This window comes from Chlamydotis macqueenii, chromosome 1, assembly GCF_036417535.1.
Source record: "Chlamydotis macqueenii isolate bChlMac1 chromosome 1, bChlMac1.mat, whole genome shotgun sequence".
NCBI lineage: Eukaryota > Metazoa > Chordata > Aves > Otidiformes > Otididae > Chlamydotis > Chlamydotis macqueenii.
In genome coordinates this window covers 58,149,582-58,172,105 of record NC_141556.1, presented here as the reverse complement: position 1 = coordinate 58,172,105, position 22,524 = coordinate 58,149,582, and the positions used below count along the sequence as shown (strand labels likewise).

The window sequence follows — 22,524 nt, the reverse complement described above, 5'->3', positions numbered from 1 at the left end:
GGCCGGGCACCGTGCTGTGCCACGAACTCATAAAGCAAGTCTCGATTTCTCACTAACAAAGAGACACACGACACACACGTCGAGTCTCTTCACTGTCCTACACAGCTAGCACGCTGGCAGTTACCGTCAACTTGGAAGCAGCCGCGCAGAAGGCAGTCGCCCTCCAACCGACGAACAGCGGATCATCGCGGCCACACGCGAGCTGGCCGCACTCGGAGCTTTCGCGGCTCTTCTCTCGCTCTTTCCCGCAGAGCTCCGGCGATGCACAACTCGAACCGCGAAAGCCGCAATGAGCTTTGTGCAAGCTGCGCAGAAGAAACAAGGCACTAAAGCGGCAAATGTCCAGCTAATCTCCCACGTGAAAAGGGTCAGCAAGGAAAGCTCTTGCTGCTCTTCACTCGCTCTTGCTAACAGCCCAGAAGCATTGCGACTCTTCTCTGGATGATTTGCCCACCAACACTTCACATCAGCTAAAGCCGGCTGCCCGGAGGAAAAGATGCTAGGAAAGATCGTAGCAGGCACGGTTGTTGCCGCACGAGACGTGCCTGCTCCGGAGGCTTCTTGCGAGCAGCGCTTAAAGCACGCGAACATCGCATTTCTGTGCTTTCCTGAACAGCTTGCGCTGGGACAGCTACAGCCGTGTTTTGCAAGCTGCCCGGGGTTCTGAGGCACTAAAAGTGCGGATGTGTGGCGACTGTCCAAGACGAGAACCGGCTGCTCTGAAAGCCCTTCCTGCTCTTCACGTACGCTTTCTAGCAGCTCTACGGACACACACGCGTCAGCCTCTTCACTGTCCCACACAGCTAGCACGCTGGCAGTTACGGTCAACTTGGAAGCAGCCGCGCAGAAGGCAGTCGCCCTCCAACCGGCGAACAACGCATCATCGCGGCCACACGCGAGCTGGCCGCACTCGGAGCTTTCGCGGCTCTTCTCTCGCTCTTTCCCGCAGAGCTCCGGCGATGCACAACTCAAACCGCGAAAGCCGCAATGAACTTTGTGCAAGCTGCGCAGAAGAAACAAGGCACTAAAGCGGCAAATGTCCAGCTAATCTCCCACGTGAAAAGGGTCAGCAAGGAAAGCTCTTGCTGCTCTTCACTCGCTCTTGCTAACAGCCCAGAAGCATTGCGACTCTTCTCTGGATGATTTGCCCACCAACACTTCACATCAGCTAAAGCCGGCTGCCCGGAGGAAAAGACGCTAGGAAGGATCGTAGCAGGCACGGTTGTTGCCGCACGAGAAGTGCCTGCTCCGGAGGCTTCTTGCGAGCAGCGCTAAAGGCACGCGAACATCGCGTCTCTGTGCTTTCCTGAACAGCTTGCGCTGGGACAGCTACAGCCGTGTTTTGCAAGCTGTCCGGGGTTCTGAGGCACTAAAAGTGCAGATGTGTGGTGACTTTCCTTTCAAAGTCAGTGGCACTGTCCCAAACTATTTTCCGAATTTCAGTGGGGAAAGTGCCTTCTTCACCTTCTCTTATAATTGATGCGGCTACTGATTGCATCCACAGTTGAGCTTGGATACAACTGAGAGCCAGGGAGAGGTTGTTTTGGACCACACCGAGTGCATCTATAACCAATTCATGGTCTTTTTCATTCACCTTCTCCCATTTTGGTAATATATTTGATAACATCCATTGATTAGTTCCCAAAGCCACTAGGGAAGATCGTAAAGGACGTTGCAATTTAGTCAGGTCCCTAGTTGTGGTAGCCAATTTGTTCATCTGAATCAATACTATTTAGAACTCCCAATCCTGTTCCCAGAACACCAGTTAGGTCTCTCTTTATTCGTTTCTCGGAAGGGGTCCGTTTTTGCAGCCAGGTTGTCCATCCCTCGTAAGAGGTTTTTAGGAAAGGTGAGCAAGCTGGCTGAATTTCTGAAGCATTATTTTGCATTGACAATTCAACTTGTTTCAGGGACCATGATGGATTGAATAACATCTGTTGCTGGCCCATATTTCTAATTACATATGGTCCAATCTCAAAAATTTTCGGGTTCAGTACAATAACTGGTTCAGTGGTAAGAGGTGCTGTGTATCTTGTCATGTTGGGGCTGGGAGTAGTAGTTGTTGGCTCAATAATGGCCATTTTAAATTTGAATGTCAGTGCCACGTCACCTTTCTGGTTATTCCAGAGACAGATTACAAAGACAGGTTGGGTTAGTGTAAAATTACTCCAGCATTCCAATTTTTCCTTTTCAAGGACACAAAGACTCTTTGTGAGTACAGATTCATTAGTTCTTCTTACAATAATTTGGGTTGCTTTTTCATGGATAGATCCATTGACCATTCGGCAACCTATTTGAATTTTTTTCTCCAATTGTTCCCATCAAGAGGGGAGCCCTGCTGTCTCTGTCCCAGCCCCACTCATGCCCTGAGTACATTTCCATTTTGTGCATAACCACAGTGGCCAAGTTTAAGCCCGACCGTTTAAAAGGTGGTCCCATGCTTCCTGTAAACCCAAGGGAGGCGTGAGACCACGGCCATTTGGTGTTCTTTTGATTACAGGTTAGTGGTAAGATGCAGAAAAATATTGTAAGCCCAATCACAGGTCCAATTAAAAAATTGGTCATTTTTAGAATTTATGCTTCCAAATTATCATCCATGTGCAGCTTTTCCCACTCACTGTTGTCCCTCGGAGTTCTTCTGCAAGATGAAATAACAGAGCTTGCCTCCTTGAGGCACAGTTAAAATGACGGAACTATCCAACGGGTATTTATCCGATGTTCCTTTCCCAGGGCATCAGAGGCTACCCACGCATATGCATTTAGAGGGGTTTTTAGGACCAATGGTACTGTTCCCGCAGTGGGAAGCTCCACTAAAACAGGTTGTCCTGGGAGGTGAGCTGGATTTTTAGAGTCATTCGGTCCTTTTAAAGAAGGGATTAAAGTAGGGACTTTTGGACAGAAGGCAGTGATTTTAGGGCATCCATTTACCCCCATCTGTCATTTACACCTTTGACAGCTTCCCACAGGCGAGCATCCCAATTGCCTTCCTGTGGTTTCAAAAGTCGTTTCAGCAAACCATTGGTTCTTTCTACAATACCATTGTGGGTAATAAGGAGTGTGAAAAATCCATTTAATCCCTTCACTTCGTGCCCAATCCTGTACTATTCTGGCAGTGAAGTGGGAACCGTTATCAGACTGTATTTCTTGTGGTTTTGGAAAAGTTCCAAACCATTGTCGCAATGCTCTCACAGTGCTTTCTCCCGTAGCCCTGTTAAAGGCTTCTGCTTGGACTGGTCCTGATATTATTTCCACTCCCACCAACACAAAATGTTTCCCTCCTGATTTCTTAAAGGGTCCAATATAATCCACCTGCCACGCATCCCACAAACCTTTACCCTCTCTTAGATGCAGGGGATCATCTTCTAAAGAGTGTCTTTCCAGTCGCCTACGACATTGCTCACAGGCAGATATGCAAGTTTCGCATGTTGCTCTGGTGACAGGCCAGCCTCGAGCAAGGGCTTCACGACACAGGTCCTTAGCTCCTGTGTGTTTACGCTTTACATGCAACCATTCTAGCAGGCGGTCCCAATCTTCTGTGACTTGGTCCTTTTGTACAGGGGCTAGCCTTGCTAACTCATCCGCTCTGTTATTCCATTTACCCGCTGAGCCCCCATCTGCCTGATGAGAAGCTACCCATCCCACGGCAAAGTTCCCCTGTTTAGCAATGTTTAAGATATCTTGCCATTTTTCCTTTTGCCACACTGGCATTCTGTTAACCTCCCATTCATTTTGCTCCCAAAAAGGCAGCCATTCAGTACAACCCTTAAACACAGCGTAGGAATCAGTATAGATGTGGATGGGAGAAGTGGCTTGAGCTTCACGCTGGAAAACACTCCACACTGCAATTAACTCTCCTACTTGGGCGCTGCCCACTCCCTCTGTACTAATTTGTTCATCAGAGGAGGTATGGAGTGCTACTGCTCGATATTTCCATACTTTCCCTTCTCTTTTTGCAGAAGCATCGGTAAACCAGGCACTCACTGCTTGGTCGGGAGAGAAAGGAGGAGCCGCTTGGATGACAGAGGCAGGTTTATCTTGGCTGCCATCCGAGCTTTCTGTTTCTTGTATAGCCAGGTGTTTTAAAGCTCCTTCAGTCACTGAGAAAATGTTACAGTAGTGTTCAATCTGGGCATACCATTTTCATACTGAGGCTTTCTGAGCCACCCCGTCAGGGGGAGGGGTCCCACTGGTAACTGCCTTTATCACTTTAAATGGGCCTCTCAGTACAATTGGTTGTTGGCGTGCAATTTTCTCTACTTCTATGAGAGCCAGGCTAACCACAAACAACCCTTTCTCCCAAGCAGTGTATCTCCTCTCGGCATCTTTAAAGCTGCGAGAATAAAATCCCACAGGCCAAGTTGGACCCTCAGGGCCCCGTTGCCATATATGTACTGATAATCCTGATATGGCAAATCCCCATTCCACCTGAAAAGGGTCTGTAGGGTGGATAGGACCGAGAGCCTGGTGAGCCGTTGCTTCAAAAATTAACAATTGCACAGCTTCTTCCTGAGATGGGGTCCATTCCCATTTGACCCCTTTCCTCAGCAAATCATAAAGAGGTCTAGCAATAATGGAGAAGTCCGGAATATGTTTTCTCCAGAACACCAATAGTCCTAAAGTATGTTGTAAATCCTTTTTTGACTCAGGCATTTTAATCTGACCTAAAGAAGTGAGGGTGTCCGGTGGGATACACATCATTCCCCCTTTCCACCAAATTCCCAAAAACTTTACTTCTTGTGATGGCTTTTGGACCTTTTCGGGGGGAATTTGCAAACCCAGATTCTGGTGGGTTGTTTCCACCTCCTTTATTTCTTCCCCCCCCCCCCCCCCCCCCCCCCCCCGGATGTCATAAATATATTGGTAAACATCTACAGCTTCAGGTTTTGGTATTTTTTCCAATTCTTGGGCTAAAGCATGATGAGCCAATGTAGGAGAGTGCTTATACCCCTGGGGTAGCCGGGTGAAAGTATATTGTTGCCCTTCCCACGTAAAGGCAAAACGGTCTCTGTCCTCTGGTTGCAAAGGTACCATAAAAAACATGTCTTTAACGTCTATAGTTGCCATAATTGGGTGAGCTTTCTCCTGAATTATTGTTACCAATTCCGCCAAATTGGGCACTGCGGCAGTCAAAGGTTCGGTGTTGGCGTTCAGTCTCCTAAAATCCACTGTGAGTCGCCACTTTCCATTTGGTTTTCGCAGTGGCCACACCGGAGAGTTAAAAGGAGAATGTGTATTTATCACAACCCCTTGCTCCCAAAGTTCCTGCATAACAGGTCTGATACCTTCTTTTGCTCCCAGGGGAAGGGGATATTGTTTGACATTAGTTGCTTTGCTAAACGGCAGAGAGGGTGCAGTTTGGAGTAACCTAATATTTAATTGCGGGGTCCCAAAAGTCCACCACAAGCCTTCTGGGTCTTTCCAACCTTTCCCTTTAAGGACATCCATTCCTAATAAATTAGTAGGAATATTCCCGATCACCATTGTAACAGTGACCGTGTTTTCCTCTCCCGGCAACGTTAGCTTTACCTGAGCAACACTCATGGCTTCTGTTGACCCTAAAGCATTCAGGACACAAAAACGTCTTCTCGAGGGAGAGACACCACACCTTTGTGCATCTTCTTTAGTCAAAGCGGAGACTTGGGCACCGGTATCAACCAAAAAGGTCACCAGTCCACGTTTTGGACCCACAATAGCCGTAATTAGCCAATCTCCCCTGCTAGTCTTGGTGAGCTGTCGGATATAAATCCATCCTCCATTCCCTCGCTCACCAATGGGGAATGGAGGTTCTAGTTTTCCTGCATCTGGGGAAAAACCTCACTGTTTCTGTTGCCTGTGTCTTCCAAAGGTGGGGCTGTGGGTGTGATGGGTGAGATTTCTTTCCCTTTGGGTGGGTATTGTTTTGGGTTACACCATTTTGATACCACCTTGCTCAGCTTTCCAATGGGTAAACCATCCATTACATCTCTTGGAACACCCTTTTTAATTCCCAAAAGCCACCACTGTTGTCGGGTCATGGGCTGTGCTCCCCCCGCTGTTTTAAAACGAGGGCTAGGTTGACTGATGTGGGGGGGTGAGTCCCTGATGTCTATCTGACGGATTCCTTTTGGTCTGTCCTCTGGGAGTTTTACTGGACCATATTTTCTCCCATAATTTATCAGCTCCTGTGCTACCTCCCCCCAAGTCCACACCTTTGCTTTATCACCTGATGAGGGTCGAGATGGGCTGAGATCGGAGGGAGACACATTCATAGGGCTATTGGTTGCATTTCCATGGCCTCTCATAAAGCCCTCCAATCTTTCTAAGGGACCGAGTGTCTCAATGGTCTTTCGAAGTTGAATCCCCAAAGGTTTAAGTGACTCTGGAAGTCCCCTTATCAAGGGAGTCATGCTCTCAGGGTCCACCGGCAACATCATTGGAGATTCACATCTAGGAGTTAACTTTCTTTCTTTCATCATTTGCAAACAAGCAGCTTTTTGGACGCTTTCCACCAGCTGATCAACTGTGCCAGTGATTGGAAGAGGATCCCCTCTCTCCAAAGGGTTTAACCCCCCAGCCCAATAAGCGGCTCGCTGAGTTAAGGACCATGGGGCACGATTATCTCCTGTGGTCAAAAAGACTCCAGGACCCCAATATCCCTCAGCCTCCTTTTCACTCGGCTGGATTTGATCTCCCCCGGTTAGAGATACACGCCACACATACTCCGTCTCAGATTCTTTGGCAAGATGCCCGTACTCCCGCTTCAGTTTGGCAAGCTCAGTAGCGGTATACGGCGACTCCTTAGTTGTTATCTGTGGGTTGCTATCCTCATCATTCAAATAAAAGAATTCTGTTTTAACCAAAGGTCTTACCCGAGGGTGGTCGCCAGAGTGATCCCTCATTTTCTCCAATTTCTTCTGAGGGTATATTGGACTTATCTGTTGAATACCTCTCTCCTCAAGCTTCAGATCTGTCTCACTGTCCAATTCTGAATTCTTTGGATATTCCTCCCTCAAGATAGATTTTAGCAAAAGGTTTTGCTCCTTTTCTCCCCCCAGCTGTTTTTCGAGGTAGGATACTGTCCCCTGAGGGCCTCCACCAAACGCTGGAGCAACTCAATAATCGTCTCCTGCTCTCGCTGCTTAAGGCGGCCCTCTGCTGCTGCTGCCAGACTGGCACCCAGAACAGCACAAACTATGGCTTTGCCTCTGCCAGATATTACCCTCGCCTCCTTCTACAAGGAAGTCATTCGATCTACTACGCTCTGCAAATTTGTCCAATTATCCCGAGCCCAATCTTGCCCAGGTGTGGACGGCCGGGCACCGTGCTGTGCCACGAACTCATAAAGAAAGTCTCGATTTCTCACTAACAAAGAGACACACGACACACACGTCGAGTCTCTTCACTGTCCTACGCAGCTAGCACGCTGGCAGTTACGGTCAACTTGGAAGCAGCCGCGCAGAAGGCAGTCGCCCTCCAACCGACGAACAACGCATCATCGCGGCCACACGCGAGCTGGCCGCACTCGGAGCTTTCGCGGCTCTTCTCTCGCTCTTTCCCGCAGAGCTCCGGCGATGCACAACTCGAACCGCGAAAGTGCAATGAGCTTTGTGCAAGCTGCGCAGAAGAAACAAGGCACTAAAGCGGCAAATGTCCAGCTAATCTCCCCCGTGAAAAGGGTCAGCAAGGAAAGCTCTTGCTGCTCTTCACTCGCTCTTGGTAAAAGCCCAGAAGCATTGCGACACTTCTCTGGATGATTTGCCCACCAACACTTCACATCAGCTAAAGCCGGCTGCCCGGAGGAAAAGACGCTAGGAAGGATCGTAGCAGGCACGGTTGTTGCCGCACGAGAAGTGCCTGCTCCGGAGGCTTCTTGCGAGCAGCGCTAAAAGCACGCGAACATCGCATTTCTGTGCTTTCCTGAACAGCTTGCGCTGGGACAGCTACAGCCGTGTTTTGCAAGCTGTCCGGGGTTCTGAGGCACTAAAAGTGCAGATGTGTGGCGACTGTCCAAGACGAGAACCGGCTGCTCTGGAAGCCCTTCCTGCTCTTCACGTACGCTTTCTAGCAGCTCTACGGACACACACACGTCAGCCTCTTCACTGTCCTACACAGCTAGCACGCTGGCAGTTACCGTCAACTTGGAAGCAGCCGCGCAGAAGGCAGTCGCCCTCCAACCGGCGAACAGCGGATCATCGCGGCCACACGCGAGCTGGCCGCACTCGGAGCTTTCGCGGCTCTTCTCTCGCTCTTTCCCGCAGAGCTCCGGCGATGCACAACTCGAACCGCGAAAGTGCAATGAGCTTTGTGCAAGCTGCGCAGAAGAAACAAGGCACTAAAGCGGCAAATGTCCAGCTAATCTCCCACGTGAAAAGGGTCAGCAAGGAAAGCTCTTGCTGCTCTTCACTCGCTCTTGGTAAAAGCCCAGAAGCATTGCGACACTTCTCTGGATGATTTGCCCACCAACACTTCACATCAGCTAAAGCCGGCTGCCCGGAGGAAAAGACGCTAGGAAGGATCGTAGCAGGCACGGTTGTTGCCGCACGAGAAGTGCCTGCTCCGGAGGCTTCTTGCGAGCAGCGCTAAAAGCACGCGAACATCGCATTTCTGTGCTTTCCTGAACAGCTTGCGCTGGGACAGCTACAGCCGTGTTTTGCAAGCTGTCCGGGGTTCTGAGGCACTAAAAGTGCAGATGTGTGGCCAGTGTCCAAGACGAGAACCGGCTGCTCTGAAAGCCCTTCCTGCTCTTCACGTACGCTTTCTAGCAGCTCTACGGACACACACACGTCAGCCTCTTCACTATCCTACACAGCTAGCACGCTGGCAGTTACGGTCAACTTGGAAGCAGCCGCGCAGAAGGCAGTCGCCCTCCAACCGACGAACAACGCATCATCGCGGCCACACGCGAGCTGGCCGCACTCGGAGCTTTCGCGGCTCTTCTCTCGCTCTTTCCCGCAGAGCTCCGGCGATGCACAACTCGAACCGCGAAAGTGCAATGAGCTTTGTGCAAGCTGCGCAGAAGAAACAAGGCACTAAAGCGGCAAATGTCCAGCTAATCTCCAACGTGAAAAGGGTCAGCAAGGAAAGCTCTTGCTGCTCTTCACTCGCTCTTGCTAACAGCCCAGAAGCATTGCGACTCTTCTCTGGATGATTTGCCCACCAACACTTCACATCAGCTAAAGCCGGCTGCCCGGAGGAAAAGATGCTAGGAAAGATCGTAGCAGGCACGGTTGTTGCCGCACGAGACGTGCCTGCTCCGGAGGCTTCTTGCGAGCAGCGCTTAAAGCACGCGAACATCGCATTTCTGTGCTTTCCTGAACAGCTTGCGCTGGGACAGTTACAGCCGTGTTTTGCAAGCTGCCCGGGGTTCTGAGGCACTAAAAGTGCGGATGTGTGGCCACTGTCCAAGACGAGAACCGGCTGCTCTGAAAGCCCTTCCTGCTCTTCACGTACGCTTTCTAGCAGCTCTACGGACACACACACGTCAGCCTCTTCACTATCCTACACAGCTAGCACGCTGGCAGTTACGGTCAACTTGGAAGCAGCCGCGCAGAAGGCAGTCGCCCTCCAACCGGCGAACAACGCATCATCGCGGCCACACGCGAGCTGGCCGCACTCGGAGCTTTCGCGGCTCTTCTCTCGCTCTTTCCCGCAGAGCTCCGGCGATGCACAACTCAAACCGCGAAAGCCGCAATGAGCTTTGTGCAAGCTGCGCAGAAGAAACAAGGCACTAAAGCGGCAAATGTCCAGCTAATCTCCCACGTGAAAAGGGTCAGCAAGGAAAGCTCTTGCTGCTCTTCACTCGCTCTTGGTAAAAGCCCAGAAGCATTGCGACACTTCTCTGGATGATTTGCCCACCAACACTTCACATCAGCTAAAGCCGGCTGCCCGGAGGAAAAGACGCTAGGAAGGATCGTAGCAGGCACGGTTGTTGCCGCACGAGAAGTGCCTGCTCCGGAGGCTTCTTGCGAGCAGCGCTAAAGGCACGCGAACATCGCGTCTCTGTGCTTTCCTGAACAGCTTGCGCTGGGACAGCTACAGCCGTGTTTTGCAAGCTGTCCGGGGTTCTGAGGCACTAAAAGTGCAGATGTGTGGCGACTGTCCAAGACGAGAACCGGCTGCTCTGGAAGCCCTTCCTGCTCTTCACGTACGCTTTCTAGCAGCTCTACGGACACACACACGTCAGCCTCTTCACTGTCCTACACAGCTAGCACGCTGGCAGTTACCGTCAACTTGGAAGCAGCCGCGCAGAAGGCAGTCGCCCTCCAACCGGCGAACAGCGGATCATCGCGGCCACACGCGAGCTGGCCGCACTCGGAGCTTTCGCGGCTCTTCTCTCGCTCTTTCCCGCAGAGCTCCGGCGATGCACAACTCGAACCGCGAAAGTGCAATGAGCTTTGTGCAAGCTGCGCAGAAGAAACAAGGCACTAAAGCGGCAAATGTCCAGCTAATCTCCCACGTGAAAAGGGTCAGCAAGGAAAGCTCTTGCTGCTCTTCACTCGCTCTTGGTAAAAGCCCAGAAGCATTGCGACACTTCTCTGGATGATTTGCCCACCAACACTTCACATCAGCTAAAGCCGGCTGCCCGGAGGAAAAGACGCTAGGAAGGATCGTAGCAGGCACGGTTGTTGCCGCACGAGAAGTGCCTGCTCCGGAGGCTTCTTGCGAGCAGCGCTAAAAGCACGCGAACATCGCATTTCTGTGCTTTCCTGAACAGCTTGCGCTGGGACAGCTACAGCCGTGTTTTGCAAGCTGTCCGGGGTTCTGAGGCACTAAAAGTGCAGATGTGTGGCCAGTGTCCAAGACGAGAACCGGCTGCTCTGAAAGCCCTTCCTGCTCTTCACGTACGCTTTCTAGCAGCTCTACGGACACACACACGTCAGCCTCTTCACTATCCTACACAGCTAGCACGCTGGCAGTTACGGTCAACTTGGAAGCAGCCGCGCAGAAGGCAGTCGCCCTCCAACCGACGAACAACGCATCATCGCGGCCACACGCGAGCTGGCCGCACTCGGAGCTTTCGCGGCTCTTCTCTCGCTCTTTCCCGCAGAGCTCCGGCGATGCACAACTCGAACCGCGAAAGTGCAATGAGCTTTGTGCAAGCTGCGCAGAAGAAACAAGGCACTAAAGCGGCAAATGTCCAGCTAATCTCCAACGTGAAAAGGGTCAGCAAGGAAAGCTCTTGCTGCTCTTCACTCGCTCTTGCTAACAGCCCAGAAGCATTGCGACTCTTCTCTGGATGATTTGCCCACCAACACTTCACATCAGCTAAAGCCGGCTGCCCGGAGGAAAAGATGCTAGGAAAGATCGTAGCAGGCACGGTTGTTGCCGCACGAGACGTGCCTGCTCCGGAGGCTTCTTGCGAGCAGCGCTTAAAGCACGCGAACATCGCATTTCTGTGCTTTCCTGAACAGCTTGCGCTGGGACAGCTACAGCCGTGTTTTGCAAGCTGCCCGGGGTTCTGAGGCACTAAAAGTGCGGATGTGTGGCCACTGTCCAAGACGAGAACCGGCTGCTCTGAAAGCCCTTCCTGCTCTTCACGTACGCTTTCTAGCAGCTCTACGGACACACACACGTCAGCCTCTTCACTATCCTACACAGCTAGCACGCTGGCAGTTACGGTCAACTTGGAAGCAGCCGCGCAGAAGGCAGTCGCCCTCCAACCGGCGAACAACGCATCATCGCGGCCACACGCGAGCTGGCCGCACTCGGAGCTTTCGCGGCTCTTCTCTCGCTCTTTCCCGCAGAGCTCCGGCGATGCACAACTCAAACCGCGAAAGCCGCAATGAGCTTTGTGCAAGCTGCGCAGAAGAAACAAGGCACTAAAGCGGCAAATGTCCAGCTAATCTCCCACGTGAAAAGGGTCAGCAAGGAAAGCTCTTGCTGCTCTTCACTCGCTCTTGGTAAAAGCCCAGAAGCATTGCGACACTTCTCTGGATGATTTGCCCACCAACACTTCACATCAGCTAAAGCCGGCTGCCCGGAGGAAAAGACGCTAGGAAGGATCGTAGCAGGCACGGTTGTTGCCGCACGAGAAGTGCCTGCTCCGGAGGCTTCTTGCGAGCAGCGCTAAAGGCACGCGAACATCGCGTCTCTGTGCTTTCCTGAACAGCTTGCGCTGGGACAGCTACAGCCGTGTTTTGCAAGCTGTCCGGGGTTCTGAGGCACTAAAAGTGCAGATGTGTGGTGACTTTCCTTTCAAAGTCAGTGGCACTGTCCCAAACTATTTTCCGAATTTCAGTGGGGAAAGTGCCTTCTTCACCTTCTCTTATAATTGATGCGGCTACTGATTGCATCCACAGTTGAGCTTGGATACAACTGAGAGCCAGGGAGAGGTTGTTTTGGACCACACCGAGTGCATCTATAACCAATTCATGGTCTTTTTCATTCACCTTCTCCCATTTTGGTAATATATTTGATAACATCCATTGATTAGTTCCCAAAGCCACTAGGGAAGATCGTAAAGGACGTTGCAATTTAGTCAGGTCCCTAGTTGTGGTAGCCAATTTGTTCATCTGAATCAATACTATTTAGAACTCCCAATCCTGTTCCCAGAACACCAGTTAGGTCTCTCTTTATTCGTTTCTCGGAAGGGGTCCGTTTTTGCAGCCAGGTTGTCCATCCCTCGTAAGAGGTTTTTAGGAAAGGTGAGCAAGCTGGCTGAATTTCTGAAGCATTATTTTGCATTGACAATTCAACTTGTTTCAGGGACCATGATGGATTGAATAACATCTGTTGCTGGCCCATATTTCTAATTACATATGGTCCAATCTCAAAAATTTTCGGGTTCAGTACAATAACTGGTTCAGTGGTAAGAGGTGCTGTGTATCTTGTCATGTTGGGGCTGGGAGTAGTAGTTGTTGGCTCAATAATGGCCATTTTAAATTTGAATGTCAGTGCCACGTCACCTTTCTGGTTATTCCAGAGACAGATTACAAAGACAGGTTGGGTTAGTGTAAAATTACTCCAGCATTCCAATTTTTCCTTTTCAAGGACACAAAGACTCTTTGTGAGTACAGATTCATTAGTTCTTCTTACAATAATTTGGGTTGCTTTTTCATGGATAGATCCATTGACCATTCGGCAACCTATTTGAATTTTTTTCTCCAATTGTTCCCATCAAGAGGGGAGCCCTGCTGTCTCTGTCCCAGCCCCACTCATGCCCTGAGTACATTTCCATTTTGTGCATAACCACAGTGGCCAAGTTTAAGCCCGACCGTTTAAAAGGTGGTCCCATGCTTCCTGTAAACCCAAGGGAGGCGTGAGACCACGGCCATTTGGTGTTCTTTTGATTACAGGTTAGTGGTAAGATGCAGAAAAATATTGTAAGCCCAATCACAGGTCCAATTAAAAAATTGGTCATTTTTAGAATTTATGCTTCCAAATTATCATCCATGTGCAGCTTTTCCCACTCACTGTTGTCCCTCGGAGTTCTTCTGCAAGATGAAATAACAGAGCTTGCCTCCTTGAGGCACAGCTAAAATGACGGAACTATCCAACGGGTATTTATCCGATGTTCCTTTCCCAGGGCATCAGAGGCTACCCACGCATATGCATTTAGAGGGGTTTTTAGGACCAATGGTACTGTTCCCGCGGTGGGAAGCTCCACTAAAACAGGTTGTCCTGGGAGGTGAGCTGGATTTTTAGAGTCATTCGGTCCTTTTAAAGAAGGGATTAAAGTAGGGACTTTTGGACAGAAGGCAGTGATTTTAGGGCATCCATTTACCCCCATCTGTCATTTACACCTTTGACAGCTTCCCACAGGCGAGCATCCCAATTGCCTTCCTGTGGTTTCAAAAGTCGTTTCAGCAAACCATTGGTTCTTTCTACAATACCATTGTGGGTAATAAGGAGTGTGAAAAATCCATTTAATCCCTTCACTTCGTGCCCAATCCTGTACTATTCTGGCAGTGAAGTGGGAACCGTTATCAGACTGTATTTCTTGTGGTTTTGGAAAAGTTCCAAACCATTGTCGCAATGCTCTCACAGTGCTTTCTCCCGTAGCCCTGTTAAAGGCTTCTGCTTGGACTGGTCCTGATATTATTTCCACTCCCACCAACACAAAATGTTTCCCTCCTGATTTCTTAAAGGGTCCAATATAATCCACCTGCCACGCATCCCACAAACCTTTACCCTCTCTTAGATGCAGGGGATCATCTTCTAAAGGGTGTCTTTCCAGTCGCCTACGACATTGCTCACAGGCAGATATGCAAGTTTCGCATGTTGCTCTGGTGACAGGCCAGCCTCGAGCAAGGGCTTCACGACACAGGTCCTTAGCTCCTGTGTGTTTACGCTTTACATGCAACCATTCTAGCAGGCGGTCCCAATCTTCTGTGACTTGGTCCTTTTGTACAGGGGCTAGCCTTGCTAACTCATCCGCTCTGTTATTCCATTTACCCGCTGAGCCCCCATCTGCCTGATGAGAAGCTACCCATCCCACGGCAAAGTTCCCCTGTTTAGCAATGTTTAAGATATCTTGCCATTTTTCCTTTTGCCACACTGGCATTCTGTTAACCTCCCATTCATTTTGCTCCCAAAAAGGCAGCCATTCAGTACAACCCTTAAACACAGCGTAGGAATCAGTATAGATGTGGATGGGAGAAGTGGCTTGAGCTTCACGCTGGAAAACACTCCACACTGCAATTAACTCTCCTACTTGGGCGCTGCCCACTCCCTCTGTAATAATTTGTTCATCAGAGGAGGTATGGAGTGCTACTGCTCGATATTTCCATACTTTCCCTTCTCTTTTTGCAGAAGCATCGGTAAACCAGGCACTCACTGCTTGGTCGGGAGAGAAAGGAGGAGCCGCTTGGATGACAGAGGCAGGTTTATCTTGGCTGCCATCCGAGCTTTCTGTTTCTTGTATAGCCAGGTGTTTTAAAGCTCCTTCAGTCACTGAGAAAATGTTACAGTAGTGTTCAATCTGGGCATACCATTTTCATACTGAGGCTTTCTGAGCCACCCCGTCAGGGGGAGGGGTCCCACTGGTAACTGCCTTTATCACTTTAAATGGGCCTCTCAGTACAATTGGTTGTTGGCGTGCAATTTTCTCTACTTCTATGAGAGCCAGGCTAACCACAAACAACCCTTTCTCCCAAGCAGTGTATCTCCTCTCGGCATCTTTAAAGCTGCGAGAATAAAATCCCACAGGCCAAGTTGGACCCTCAGGGCCCCGTTGCCATATATGTACTGATAATCCTGATATGGCAAATCCCCATTCCACCTGAAAAGGGTCTGTAGGGTGGATAGGACCGAGAGCCTGGTGAGCCGTTGCTTCAAAAATTAACAATTGCACAGCTTCTTCCTGAGATGGGGTCCATTCCCATTTGACCCCTTTCCTCAGCAAATCATAAAGAGGTCTAGCAATAATGGAGAAGTCCGGAATATGTTTTCTCCAGAACACCAATAGTCCTAAAGTATGTTGTAAATCCTTTTTTGACTCAGGCATTTTAATCTGACCTAAAGAAGTGAGGGTGTCCGGTGGGATACACATCATTCCCCCTTTCCACCAAATTCCCAAAAACTTTACTTCTTGTGATGGCTTTTGGACCTTTTCGGGGGGAATTTGCAAACCCAGATTCTGGTGGGTTGTTTCCACCTCCTTTATTTCTTCCCCCCCCCCCCCCCCCCCCCCCCCCGGATGTCATAAATATATTGGTAAACATCTACAGCTTCAGGTTTTGGTATTTTTTCCAATTCTTGGGCTAAAGCATGATGAGCCAATGTAGGAGAGTGCTTATACCCCTGGGGTAGCCGGGTGAAAGTATATTGTTGCCCTTCCCACGTAAAGGCAAAACGGTCTCTGTCCTCTGGTTGCAAAGGTACCATAAAAAACATGTCTTTAACGTCTATAGTTGCCATAATTGGGTGAGCTTTCTCCTGAATTATTGTTACCAATTCCGCCAAATTGGGCACTGCGGCAGTCAAAGGTTCGGTGTTGGCGTTCAGTCTCCTAAAATCCACTGTGAGTCGCCACTTTCCATTTGGTTTTCGCAGTGGCCACACCGGAGAGTTAAAAGGAGAATGTGTATTTATCACAACCCCTTGCTCCCAAAGTTCCTGCATAACAGGTCTGATACCTTCTTTTGCTCCCAGGGGAAGGGGATATTGTTTGACATTAGTTGCTTTGCTAAACGGCAGAGAGGGTGCAGTTTGGAGTAACCTAATATTTAATTGCGGGGTCCCAAAAGTCCACCACAAGCCTTCTGGGTCTTTCCAACCTTTCCCTTTAAGGACATCCATTCCTAATAAATTAGTAGGAATATTCCCGATCACCATTGTAACAGTGACCGTGTTTTCCTCTCCCGGCAACGTTAGCTTTACCTGAGCAACACTCATGGCTTCTGTTGACCCTAAAGCATTCAGGACACAAAAACGTCTTCTCGAGGGAGAGACACCACACCTTTGTGCATCTTCTTTAGTCAAAGCGGAGACTTGGGCACCGGTATCAACCAAAAAGGTCACCAGTCCACGTTTTGGACCCACAATAGCCGTAATTAGCCAATCTCCCCTGCTAGTCTTGGTGAGCTGTCGGATATAAATCCATCCTCCATTCCCTCGCTCACCAATGGGGAATGGAGGTTCTAGTTTTCCTGCATCTGGGGAAAAACCTCACTGTTTCTGTTGCCTGTGTCTTCCAAAGGTGGGGCTGTGGGTGTGATGGGTGAGATTTCTTTCCCTTTGGGTGGGTATTGTTTTGGGTTACACCATTTTGATACCACCTTGCTCAGCTTTCCAATGGGTAAACCATCCATTACATCTCTTGGAACACCCTTTTTAATTCCCAAAAGCCACCACTGTTGTCGGGTCATGGGCTGTGCTCCCCCCGCTGTTTTAAAACGAGGGCTAGGTTGACTGATGTGGGGGGGTGAGTCCCTGATGTCTATCTGACGGATTCCTTTTGGTCTGTCCTCTGGGAGTTTTACTGGACCATATTTTCTCCCATAATTTATCAGCTCCTGTGCTACCTCCCCCCAAGTCCACACCTTTGCTTTATCACCTGATGAGGGTCGAGATGGGCTGAGATCGGAGGGAGACACATTCATAGGGCTATTGGTTGCATTTCCATGGCCTCTCATAAAGCCCTCCAATCTTTCTAAGGGACCGAGTGTCTCAATGGTCTTTCGAAGTTGAATCCCCAAAGGTTTAAGTGACTCTGGAAGTCCCCTTATCAAGGGAGTCATGCTCTCAGGGTCCACCGGCAACATCATTGGAGATTCACATCTAGGAGTTAACTTTCTTTCTTTCATCATTTGCAAACAAGCAGCTTTTTGGACGCTTTCCACCAGCTGATCAACTGTGCCAGTGATTGGAAGAGGATCCCCTCTCTCCAAAGGGTTTAACCCCCCCAGCCCAATAAGCGGCTCGCTGAGTTAAGGACCATGGGGCACGATTATCTCCTGTGGTCAAAAAGACTCCAGGACCCCAATATCCCTCAGCCTCCTTTTCACTCGGCTGGATTTGATCTCCCCCGGTTAGAGATACACGCCACACATACTCCGTCTCAGATTCTTTGGCAAGATGCCCGTACTCCCGCTTCAGTTTGGCAAGCTCAGTAGCGGTATACGGCGACTCCTTAGTTGTTATCTGTGGGTTGCTATCCTCATCATTCAAATAAAAGAATTCTGTTTTAACCAAAGGTCTTACCCGAGGGTGGTCGCCAGAGTGATCCCTCATTTTCTCCAATTTCTTCTGAGGGTATATTGGACTTATCTGTTGAATACCTCTCTCCTCAAGCTTCAGATCTGTCTCACTGTCCAATTCTGAATTCTTTGGATATTCCTCCCTCAAGATAGATTTTAGCAAAAGGTTTTGCTCCTTTTCTCCCCCCAGCTGTTTTTCGAGGTAGGATACTGTCCCCTGAGGGCCTCCACCAAACGCTGGAGCAACTCAATAATCGTCTCCTGCTCTCGCTGCTTAAGGCGGCCCTCTGCTGCTGCTGCCAGACTGGCACCCAGAACAGCACAAACTATGGCTTTGCCTCTGCCAGATATTACCCTCGCCTCCTTCTACAAGGAAGTCATTCGATCTACTACGCTCTGCAAATTTGTCCAATTATCCCGAGCCCAATCTTGCCCAGGTGTGGACGGCCGGGCACCGTGCTGTGCCACGAACTCATAAAGAAAGTCTCGATTTCTCACTAACAAAGAGACACACGACACACACGTCGAGTCTCTTCACTGTCCTACGCAGCTAGCACGCTGGCAGTTACGGTCAACTTGGAAGCAGCCGCGCAGAAGGCAGTCGCCCTCCAACCGACGAACAACGCATCATCGCGGCCACACGCGAGCTGGCCGCACTCGGAGCTTTCGCGGCTCTTCTCTCGCTCTTTCCCGCAGAGCTCCGGCGATGCACAACTCGAACCGCGAAAGTGCAATGAGCTTTGTGCAAGCTGCGCAGAAGAAACAAGGCACTAAAGCGGCAAATGTCCAGCTAATCTCCCACGTGAAAAGGGTCAGCAAGGAAAGCTCTTGCTGCTCTTCACTCGCTCTTGCTAACAGCCCAGAAGCATTGCGACACTTCTCTGGATGATTTGCCCACCAACACTTCACATCAGCTAAAGCCGGCTGCCCGGAGGAAAAGAGGCTAGGAAGGATCGTAGCAGGCACGGTTGTTGCCGCACGAGAAGTGCCTGCTCCGGAGGCTTCTTGCGAGCAGCGCTAAAAGCACGCGAACATCGCATTTCTGTGCTTTCCTGAACAGCTTGCGCTGGGACAGCTACAGCCGTGTTTTGCAAGCTGCCCGGGGTTCTGAGGCACTAAAAGTGCGGATGTGTGGCCACTGTCCAAGACGAGAACCGGCTGCTCTGAAAGCCCTTCCTGCTCTTCACGTACGCTTTCTAGCAGCTCTACGGACACACACACGTCAGCCTCTTCACTATCCTACACAGCTAGCACGCTGGCAGTTACGGTCAACTTGGAAGCAGCCGCGCAGAAGGCAGTCGCCCTCCAACCGGCGAACAACGCATCATCGCGGCCACACGCGAGCTGGCCGCACTCGGAGCTTTCGCGGCTCTTCTCTCGCTCTTTCCCGCAGAGCTCCGGCGATGCACAACTCAAACCGCGAAAGCCGCAATGAGCTTTGTGCAAGCTGCGCAGAAGAAACAAGGCACTAAAGCGGCAAATGTCCAGCTAATCTCCCACGTGAAAAGGGTCAGCAAGGAAAGCTCTTGCTGCTCTTCACTCGCTCTTGGTAAAAGCCCAGAAGCATTGCGACACTTCTCTGGATGATTTGCCCACCAACACTTCACATCAGCTAAAGCCGGCTGCCCGGAGGAAAAGACGCTAGGAAGGATCGTAGCAGGCACGGTTGTTGCCGCACGAGAAGTGCCTGCTCCGGAGGCTTCTTGCGAGCAGCGCTAAAGGCACGCGAACATCGCGTCTCTGTGCTTTCCTGAACAGCTTGCGCTGGGACAGCTACAGCCGTGTTTTGCAAGCTGTCCGGGGTTCTGAGGCACTAAAAGTGCAGATGTGTGGCGACTGTCCAAGACGAGAACCGGCTGCTCTGGAAGCCCTTCCTGCTCTTCACGTACGCTTTCTAGCAGCTCTACGGACACACACACGTCAGCCTCTTCACTGTCCTACACAGCTAGCACGCTGGCAGTTACCGTCAACTTGGAAGCAGCCGCGCAGAAGGCAGTCGCCCTCCAACCGGCGAACAGCGGATCATCGCGGCCACACGCGAGCTGGCCGCACTCGGAGCTTTCGCGGCTCTTCTCTCGCTCTTTCCCGCAGAGCTCCGGCGATGCACAACTCGAACCGCGAAAGTGCAATGAGCTTTGTGCAAGCTGCGCAGAAGAAACAAGGCACTAAAGCGGCAAATGTCCAGCTAATCTCCCACGTGAAAAGGGTCAGCAAGGAAAGCTCTTGCTGCTCTTCACTCGCTCTTGGTAAAAGCCCAGAAGCATTGCGACACTTCTCTGGATGATTTGCCCACCAACACTTCACATCAGCTAAAGCCGGCTGCCCGGAGGAAAAGACGCTAGGAAGGATCGTAGCAGGCACGGTTGTTGCCGCACGAGAAGTGCCTGCTCCGGAGGCTTCTTGCGAGCAGCGCTAAAAGCACGCGAACATCGCATTTCTGTGCTTTCCTGAACAGCTTGCGCTGGGACAGCTACAGCCGTGTTTTGCAAGCTGTCCGGGGTTCTGAGGCACTAAAAGTGCAGATGTGTGGCCAGTGTCCAAGACGAGAACCGGCTGCTCTGAAAGCCCTTCCTGCTCTTCACGTACGCTTTCTAGCAGCTCTACGGACACACACACGTCAGCCTCTTCACTATCCTACACAGCTAGCACGCTGGCAGTTACGGTCAACTTGGAAGCAGCCGCGCAGAAGGCAGTCGCCCTCCAACCGACGAACAACGCATCATCGCGGCCACACGCGAGCTGGCCGCACTCGGAGCTTTCGCGGCTCTTCTCTCGCTCTTTCCCGCAGAGCTCCGGCGATGCACAACTCGAACCGCGAAAGTGCAATGAGCTTTGTGCAAGCTGCGCAGAAGAAACAAGGCACTAAAGCGGCAAATGTCCAGCTAATCTCCAACGTGAAAAGGGTCAGCAAGGAAAGCTCTTGCTGCTCTTCACTCGCTCTTGCTAACAGCCCAGAAGCATTGCGACTCTTCTCTGGATGATTTGCCCACCAACACTTCACATCAGCTAAAGCCGGCTGCCCGGAGGAAAAGATGCTAGGAAAGATCGTAGCAGGCACGGTTGTTGCCGCACGAGACGTGCCTGCTCCGGAGGCTTCTTGCGAGCAGCGCTTAAAGCACGCGAACATCGCATTTCTGTGCTTTCCTGAACAGCTTGCGCTGGGACAGCTACAGCCGTGTTTTGCAAGCTGCCCGGGGTTCTGAGGCACTAAAAGTGCGGATGTGTGGCCACTGTCCAAGACGAGAACCGGCTGCTCTGAAAGCCCTTCCTGCTCTTCACGTACGCTTTCTAGCAGCTCTACGGACACACACACGTCAGCCTCTTCACTATCCTACACAGCTAGCACGCTGGCAGTTACGGTCAACTTGGAAGCAGCCGCGCAGAAGGCAGTCGCCCTCCAACCGGCGAACAACGCATCATCGCGGCCACACGCGAGCTGGCCGCACTCGGAGCTTTCGCGGCTCTTCTCTCGCTCTTTCCCGCAGAGCTCCGGCGATGCACAACTCAAACCGCGAAAGCCGCAATGAGCTTTGTGCAAGCTGCGCAGAAGAAACAAGGCACTAAAGCGGCAAATGTCCAGCTAATCTCCCACGTGAAAAGGGTCAGCAAGGAAAGCTCTTGCTGCTCTTCACTCGCTCTTGGTAAAAGCCCAGAAGCATTGCGACACTTCTCTGGATGATTTGCCCACCAACACTTCACATCAGCTAAAGCCGGCTGCCCGGAGGAAAAGACGCTAGGAAGGATCGTAGCAGGCACGGTTGTTGCCGCACGAGAAGTGCCTGCTCCGGAGGCTTCTTGCGAGCAGCGCTAAAGGCACGCGAACATCGCGTCTCTGTGCTTTCCTGAACAGCTTGCGCTGGGACAGCTACAGCCGTGTTTTGCAAGCTGTCCGGGGTTCTGAGGCACTAAAAGTGCAGATGTGTGGTGACTTTCCTTTCAAAGTCAGTGGCACTGTCCCAAACTATTTTCCGAATTTCAGTGGGGAAAGTGCCTTCTTCACCTTCTCTTATAATTGATGCGGCTACTGATTGCATCCACAGTTGAGCTTGGATACAACTGAGAGCCAGGGAGAGGTTGTTTTGGACCACACCGAGTGCATCTATAACCAATTCATGGTCTTTTTCATTCACCTTCTCCCATTTTGGTAATATATTTGATAACATCCATTGATTAGTTCCCAAAGCCACTAGGGAAGATCGTAAAGGACGTTGCAATTTAGTCAGGTCCCTAGTTGTGGTAGCCAATTTGTTCATCTGAATCAATACTATTTAGAACTCCCAATCCTGTTCCCAGAACACCAGTTAGGTCTCTCTTTATTCGTTTCTCGGAAGGGGTCCGTTTTTGCAGCCAGGTTGTCCATCCCTCGTAAGAGGTTTTTAGGAAAGGTGAGCAAGCTGGCTGAATTTCTGAAGCATTATTTTGCATTGACAATTCAACTTGTTTCAGGGACCATGATGGATTGAATAACATCTGTTGCTGGCCCATATTTCTAATTACATATGGTCCAATCTCAAAAATTTTCGGGTTCAGTACAATAACTGGTTCAGTGGTAAGAGGTGCTGTGTATCTTGTCATGTTGGGGCTGGGAGTAGTAGTTGTTGGCTCAATAATGGCCATTTTAAATTTGAATGTCAGTGCCACGTCACCTTTCTGGTTATTCCAGAGACAGATTACAAAGACAGGTTGGGTTAGTGTAAAATTACTCCAGCATTCCAATTTTTCCTTTTCAAGGACACAAAGACTCTTTGTGAGTACAGATTCATTAGTTCTTCTTACAATAATTTGGGTTGCTTTTTCATGGATAGATCCATTGACCATTCGGCAACCTATTTGAATTTTTTTCTCCAATTGTTCCCATCAAGAGGGGAGCCCTGCTGTCTCTGTCCCAGCCCCACTCATGCCCTGA

The 22,524-nt window shown here is 50.4% G+C and overlaps 1 pseudogene; it reads right to left on the bottom strand.

Moving 5' to 3' along the window:
- Positions 1-2,614: 2,614 nt before the first annotated feature.
- LOC147602121 (uncharacterized) overlaps positions 2,615-22,524 on the bottom strand; it is a 93,126-nt pseudogene continuing 73,216 nt past the window's right edge.